The sequence below is a fragment of the Sabethes cyaneus genome, chromosome 2 (genome assembly GCF_943734655.1).
Source record: "Sabethes cyaneus chromosome 2, idSabCyanKW18_F2, whole genome shotgun sequence".
In the NCBI taxonomy this organism is placed as follows: Eukaryota; Metazoa; Arthropoda; class Insecta; order Diptera; family Culicidae; genus Sabethes; species Sabethes cyaneus.
The window spans coordinates 167,768,644-167,777,344 of record NC_071354.1 but is presented as its reverse complement, the minus strand read 5'-3'; positions in this window follow the sequence as shown (position 1 = coordinate 167,777,344).

Below are 8,701 nucleotides of genomic sequence, written 5' to 3'. Positions count from 1 at the left end.
TAACAGACAATCCGGTTACTTCTACGACGAGAGTTTACAGTAGTACTATCACCAATATCATGTTGGCAATATGTTATTTTTTAAATTCCATTGTCGAATTGCTCAGAGCAAAAAAAGACTGATAGATTTAGCTTTAAATGTTTTTGAAAAAATATTGGAGGGACGGGAAATTTAGGGTCAAAATATTTTTTACATATTGTCCCTACAAACATTATAATATTTACTATTCGCCAAGGTAGGTGAAATGTACATAAATATTTTAATGTTTGTAAGAACGCTATGTGTTATATTCTGTGATAGTAATGTCGTCAGTACTAGCGTGCCTGACCTAAACAGAAGGTGGCGCGCCGACCTTTCAAAAGCAAGTTTTGGACATAAATGTATCATGTAATCGTAGGATAGCAGATCTCTTTACGTAATTATTTGTGGCAAAAATTATGGTTGATTAGGTTAAAATCCAGAGGTTCGTAGTTCCACTACTAGGACTTTTTACAATAAATTTTATAGAGAAGACGGGATATGTGTTCCAGTTTGGGCCCACCGATGAAATTTAATGACATTAGATTAGCATTTGGATTTAAATTAGGACTTGACGTTTTGTTTATTAAGCATAAGCATAAGCATAAGCATAGGATACCGCCCGTGTGCTGCTATTCCGTTATTGACCAGGACCGATGAAAATTGCAAAATGATGGCTGGAAAGAGCATACTTGGGACAGCACGCTATTCCTCATTGTGCAACCTTATCAGGTCCCTGCATGCTGATCAATACCGACGCCGGCCACGTCCGAATGCGGGTCCTGGTGGAATGGGAAGGAATGTTAGTCCAATACTTGTTGCTACTAAAGACCAGGGAATCCTCTGCATCTTCACAAGTATTTCGGGAAAGGAATTGTTGTTAGTAGATGGGGGGAGTTATATGAGACTAACCTGACTATTCAAAAATTTTCTGGTAAAGCCAGTAATTACGAAAATTAAGATACCTTTAAAAAATACCTTTTAATAAATTTAATATAATGCCATTGGTGCTCATATACAACCATAATTTGATAATTTATATCTAAAAATATTATGCACATGCGAGATTTAAAATGACTCGAAAACCTCGTGACAAATTTGAATTTATTATACCTGAAAACAAAAATCAGGCATAATGAAACAAGCCCAAATAGTTTCTAAGTTGATAAGCATTTCCTCCTATCAACGCTAATATGCAGAGATATAGCGCCCTACACGCTTAGGACTTGACGTTTTGTTTATTGGATCAAAACTGGATTTCAAACAGGATCTGAATTGGAATTTGCAATTGGACTTTGAATCGAACATAAATTGGAATTAAATTAAAGTTTAGCGCAAATTGAACTTGAAATCAGAATTGAATTTGACTTGAAATTGGACTGGACATGGGATATAAAATTGGACTTGAAATTAGACTTTAATTCGGAGCTTAAATTGGAATGAAATTTGACTTGGGATTGGCCTAAAAAGGGGACATTAAATTGGGCTTAAAATTGGAGCACAATTAAACATAAAAAAATGAAATTGCACTTCAAATTAGTCAGGGTATTGGAATTACAATTCGAAATGAAATTGGATTTAAAATCCGACATTGCATCGGACTAAAATATCGACTTAAATTGAACTTAAAATCGGTGGTAAAATTGAAATTAAATTAGGCTGGGAATTGGACTTAAAATGGTTCATTGAGCTTAAAAATGTACTTAAATTGAATTTGAAATTTGATTTGAAATTGGGCTTGCAATTGGATGTGAATTTGGACCTTAATGGGAGTTGAAAATGCACTTGAAATTAAACTTGAAATCGGTGGTGAAACAGAAATGAAATAGACTAGAATTTGACTTTAAACCGCAATTGAATTTCAAATTGCAGCTGAAATTAGAATTGTATTTGGTCTTAAAATCGGGCATCAAATTGCACTTAAAGTAGGGCCTGAAATAGGAGGTGAAATTGGAAACAAATTAGGTTCGGAATTGAACTTCAAATGGGACATTAAATTGGACTTGAACTTGAACTTGGGATTGGACATGAAAATTGATTTCAATTTTCACTCCAAATCGTATTTCAAAATTACCTTGAATTGGACTCGAAATTAAAGTTAAAATTGCATTTGAAACAAAATCTATTTTCACGCAACTATATTTTCGTATCAATTCGTATTCAATACCGGGCCTCAATTGACAACGCTAGACTTCCCGGGATTCAGAAATTACTTTGTTATATATTAAATTTATTATAGAAAGTGGGGCATGTGCTCTAGTTTTCCCCAGCCTGGGCACGCCAGTGGTCGTCAGTTCTCACGTTAGCACTTCGTATTTTTTTTATTTCGATGTTATTATTGGAAATCGCAAACTACGCAAGAACGTGAAAAGAAATAATTCGCCGAAATAAAAATTTGACTGTAAATTTCCCGTGGAATGGCCCATAGGTACGCTTTGAGAATTAGATACTCTAAAAAAGTAATGCATCGCTTTTGCATAGCCAGTCTATACGGGAAAGAAATTACATAAATTGAAAAAGTTGAACAAGCGGCACTGCTCACCAACAATGAAATGCAGTTGATTGCTTCTGGAAGTCGTGATTAAATTGGAATGTGGAGTGGAGAATTTGCTGTATAATCAATCAATTGGTGCAGCATACACCAATACAATTCATTCAAATGACGGTCACACCATAACCTACAATTGAAGATCACAGACAGAATCATTAGATGAGTATGCTTCCAGTTACTTGTGCGTTGGTGTTAATCAAGATTTTGTTTATTACTGTTTTTAGGGCTCACTTTTCCCGAAACGGTTGTGCTCATGTGTCATTCATCGTTTGATGTTCCCAGAGCAATCATGTTTATGCTTCCTTTCAAAATTATGTCATTTAAATAAATACCAGACTCTGGGATTGTTTTGAATACCAGCCATGCTCTGGTTTATCATGTAAAACCTTCCGTCAGCTGTTGACGAGTGACGCTGTCCGTCGCCCGACGACGAAAGCGGCGAGGAAGGCAACGCAACACGAGACATGCGCATCATTGGGTGGTATTCCTAACAACATCCACAGCAATTTTAGTTGGTAAAGGTCACCCAGTCTGGCACCGGTTCGAACCGATCCAGTAAGTGAGTAGTGAGCATCCGCATCAGGTTCCAGCATTCGATCAACCATCAGGTTCGTCCTTTAGGCGGTGAAGAAGGCCACAACTAAAATCGAGCAAACATTGTCAAGGTCTCCTATCAGCATTATGCCGGTCATTGACCGGTATGATCGGAAACCAGTGTTAATCTTTGTTTGAAGTTCTTGAAGCTCTATAATGGAAATTTACAATTAGTTTTAAACGAACATAAGATGTGATTGGTGACGAGAATTATGTAATATTCGGAAAGTTCCATTGAAGCACATTGAGAGCATATACAAATTAGTGGTGGCAATCGATTAGCGTTGTTTAAATTTGATACATATGTTTCGCTATATGAGCGAGAAACTGGTATCAATCTTATCTGTGAAACGGGGAAGATAATATGGAAGTTGAGCTAGTTAAGTGAAATATAATTACTCATATCAAACAACTTTGATTCTCTATATCAAATTTAAATTTTATATATTTTATACTATCAACTTCGTTCATCAGAAACGAAATGTGTATAATCGTGTCATTCACCAATGACAAGAGAGCCAAAGGAGTTTTTTCTCTAGCAATTCCATAACTATTCCGTGTCTATGTACGACATAGAAGTTCTTTCGCAGAATTAATTGGGTGTTACAGAACGAAACGAGCAAATATGAGCAATATTTGATTTCTATTTTCAACCTAAACTTATTGAGCGTTCCAAACTATTGGATAGTCTTACCTTTGCAAGACTATTTTATAATGTTAACCTTCATATTATTGTTATACTATATCAAAAATACCAAAAAAAGTCGAAACGTTTTCCGATAAAATGTTAAAGCTACCGATATAATTGTCTACATTAAATTTGTTTTTTAATTAGAAGAAGTAGTTGAGGATTATTAAGGATAATCGCGGAACATTTTGCTTACAAAACAGATAAGTGCTTGCCAGTGATTTTATGCAGAATACGGATGTCAGGATTTACCTGAAAAATGGATATAGAAGATAAACCGGATAATTTAAATTTGTTTTACCGTGACTTAAACATCGCAATCACTTTTCCTTCAAAAAGCTCATCAAACTGTTAACAATGTTATTAACGGTTATGTGTGCAGTGTTTAATGATCTAATAAATAGTGTAAAGTGAAACCTACTGTGGCAGATCTGAAACCAAGAATTTGTTGATCAATTTTTTTGATTCGTTGCCTTAGGTGTCATAGTAAGGAGTACCTATAATATGAAAGTATTACAGCGCTTGGGAAAGAAATTTCATCGCATTCTTGACCATGCTATAGTACACAGCTCACACTGAATGTGCATGAATGTGTAGATCTCATTTCACTGGAGATTTATTTATAAAAACTAACGTTACTACCGTTTGGCAACGGAATCCATTCAGTGACACGTGTGACTTTTTTATCTGCTTTGCGTCACGGTTGTAGTTATACCAGCTAAATCTGGATTTTTGCTAGATTTTCGATAACCAGTCAAACAAACTCGCCTCCCAGTTGACCTCGAGGTAAGACGCTGGTCTAATAAGCCAGTCGTCGTATGTTCGAATCTCGGCTGGGAGAGGCTGTTAGAGTCAATAGGATCGTAGCACTGACCCCGCACTGTCCTGTATTCTAACAGCTGGTTGCGAAGTCTGTCGTATAAAAAACAGAAGGTCAAATTTCGATAACGGAATTAGCACCCAGGCTTTGCTTTGCTTGTCAAACAAACTTTTGACTGCAACATGACGCCATTGAATTAGTTTTTTGCATTTAAATGATAGAAAAAAGGTAATTATTTAGTAATGTTTTATTATAAAAAGTTGTATGATAAAATTGTTTCATATTTTTATATTTCTGTCATTGTTTTTTTTATTTTGACGAAGAACTACGTCTTACCGCAGGGTGTCAATCCAGTATCTGGATTCAAGCCAGCGTCACGAAAGAATGAAAGATTTTGAAATTAACTCTTCCAATTTGAAACGGATTTTGCTGGTTCCATCCGTATCATTCGATTCAAAAAGGATACAACAATTCTATGCCTTTTTTGAAAATATTGTTTCCTGATTGCTACAAAGTGAAAATCAACGGAAACTTTCAAGTTAAAATTTTCCCATACATTTCCCTGTCCACGGAACCAAGCTTGTGATTGTGGTTGCTGCTGCTGCTGCTGCTTCAAGACAGAGAAGCAGAATAAATTTGCGGTGGCTGTGTAATCCCGCCTTCTTGGCATGTGAAAACTATTGAAATAACGTAAAAATAAAAACAAAGCCATTATCGTTTTGCTTTTTGCTAGCTACATAATGCTGCAAACAGTCGACATTGACTGGCTAATGTAAATCAATTTTCGTGCCTTGACGGTAGCAACCACGGGATGAGAGAGCAGACAAGAGAGAATATGTTCAGATGGTAAAGAATGGAATTAAATGGCATCTAAACGGCAAAGTTGCTTTTTGATAATTGTCAGCACGGACAAACCTAGGGTACGGGAGGGTATTTCCAGCCCATTAAGCGGTAGCCTGAACAATATTCAGGAATTACGTTAAAACTATATTTATTCGAGACAAGATTTTTATACCAGTTGAAAGAATAATATTTACTGAATATCGGCGTGTATTTTGGTCTTAATAAAACGCTACTGATTTTGAGTTATAGTCGCGAGAAATGATTAAGTCGCTGCGGCTAAATTGAGCCCATTTTCTATAGTGATGTCTTTGTTTTTTAAATCCGACCGGCCGAAATAGCCAGCACAAGTATTACATGCTTTTCAAAAACAGATCAAAAGAGTGACCGATGGATAACTTGTCGCTATTGCCTACATTTCGGGCTCATTGATGATATTTAGTTTTGCAGTAACAACAGTTTGCTGCTGGCGCTAGTGTATCATTGAACCGTTCATATACATTAGCGCCGGTTGTCACTCAAATACTAGCTATGTTAACACGATAGAAGCATTTCAGGCGTTTCAGGCCTCACATATTGGTGGTAGTGTAAATAACTCACCATATACTGGAATTAAAAACAAAATGCTGCTAATGACTAGTGAATGAAAATTGATTTATATTTTTATATCAGAGGGGAATTTTTGTGTTCTTCCGTGATAAAAAGACGTAGAATTGTTCTGTGATAGCATATTCACAGCTGTTTAGTTTCTAGAATAAGTAAACGTGACCATAATTGTGTGTTTCCCAAACCATCATCAAGAGCGGACACGCGTTAGCGATCACTGCTGGTTTTTTCAGCCTGGTTACGTGCTAGTGGAAAGAACAGTGGTTTTGCTGTGTATTGAATAAAATTTAGCAAATTACTTACATTTTTATGAAAATAGTTATAACACGTTAAGGCCTATGAGTGCTACATTCGTTTCAGTATTGTTATATAGCGGCAAAGTATTTATTTGGGAAAGTGTAGGCAAAAAAGGTAATTGACCAAACTCGTGACTTTAGTCATGACCTTGAAATGCGGTCAGGCATATATTAATATTTTTTTGAAACGATGATTCTACAATTGATGAAGGGACGGTAAGGGAAAGTAATGAAGAAGGATTTTTTTCCGGGAATGAAGGGGAAGGGTGGAAAGGAAGGGGGGGGGGTAATAGGTAGCTATGCTTAACAAGTTGTCGTTGTGACTCCTATCTTTTGTCCAATGCTGGAAGGTGCATGGGTCGAACCAAGCTATAATCAGAGATTATAACCGGATTTGAACCCACAACACCTGCCAGGGCGTGTCGCTCACTGGTACCCGTGTACCTTTGAACCACAGAGGGCGCCTCTGTGCCTCTCTCAAATAATGCGCGCATTATTTGAAAAAAAAGGCGCATTTGCTGAGCTAACTTTACGTGTTGTTGAAGGATATACAGTCGGTGCTAAGTCAGACTGGACCAAATCGCTAAATTTTATAAACTGAGTTAATGCCGTTAAACGATTAAGAATTTTCTAAGCTACATTTTACTCCAATCAGATTACATTAATGTTGCATACAGCCAGCAATATGATTTCGAACATTTTATACCTAGCTACAAACAATACAAAGGTTAGTAGACTTTGAACTCGTTTTTCAGAAATCAGAATTTTGTCACTTGGTTCGGTCTGACTTGACATTTACACGGAAAAACTGAATTCTCACACAACGTTATTGCACTACATACGTTCAGAAATGTTATCCATGTTTGTTGATCGTTATTTAATAATGCGTTAACGAACCGCGTGCGTTATTGCCAAGAGCCACAGAACGCATGCGAACCGCACTAGCAAAGAGTCTCTGATACCCTTACGTTTGAGAGTATACCAAATCAGTATACCAAATCACAAATCTACAGTATCGATAGCTGATATTGCAGGACATGAAAAAGTGAATCTACGAATAATTATATCATAATCTATACCTTTAAAAATGGATTTCTGTCTGTCTGTCGGTATGTTTCTTATAGAATCGAAAACTAAAACCGATCGGCGTGAAAATATGCCTGTAGGAGTTTTTGGGGCCAGGGAAGGTTCCATCATAAGTTAGAGATCCCTTCCCCCTAAGAGGGGGAGCTCCCATACAAATGAAATACAAATTTCTTCTTATCTTGAGAACTAATCAAGCAAATGGAATTAAATTTGGCATGTGGGGGTTTTCGGAGGCAAGATTTTTTTTATGATTTAGAACCACTCCCCTGTTGGTGGGAGGGGGCTCCCATACAAATGAAATACAAATTTCTTCATAACTTGGGAACTAATCAAGCAAATGGAACCAAATTTGGCATGTGGGGAATTTGGAGTCTTGAATTTATTTTATGATGGTTAGAGATCTCTCACCCCTGTGGTAGGGGGATAAGGACTCTCATATAAATAAAACAGAAACTAATCGAACTCAAGAATTTCGAGACTCTTCCATAAAACATTTGTCAATAACAAGACCACAAAAACTATCTATAGTAACACTAGATCATTCAGGGCGCGGGTGTTGCCGGCGACTTGCCGTCGGTAATGCTGGCCATTCAGGGGGGTCAAAACCCTGCAGAAACCACCACTGTCTAGGTTTATTTGTTTTCCTAAGTCTACTGGGTCCGAACGAGCAACAGCGAGTAAGCAGAGGATCACCCCTGCGAAATGGTTGGGGCACAGACAAACAGACGAGACACTCGCGATAATTCCATCGTCCAATCAAAAACCACTCATTTTTCAAAAAAGCATGTTTCGCAACATGGCCACATCGCGGCGCGCGAGTGTTGCTTTGAGTTTTCGATATAAAACCATTCATATGTATAAAACCCTACAGCATAAAACCCTGCAAATGCAAGCTACTCCGCGACATGCAAAACAGAGGGTGCTATAGTGTGCAAGCAACATGTGCAGGACGATGGTTTTTAAAAGATTTTATTCTAAGTGTCATGTCAGTTCGTCAGTGGTTGGGGAGTTGTTTTCTACTTTACTGTGAGGAAAAATTGCAAATTTGTATATTACACTACCCATCCCAGGTAACCAATAAGCATTAACATAAGCAGTAAATCAGCATATCTGGCAATTTATTCTGCACATCTGCTCAGCAGATTTCCCTAATCGTAAAAAAATACTGCACGTTGTTGTATATTAGTTTTTTGACTGCATAG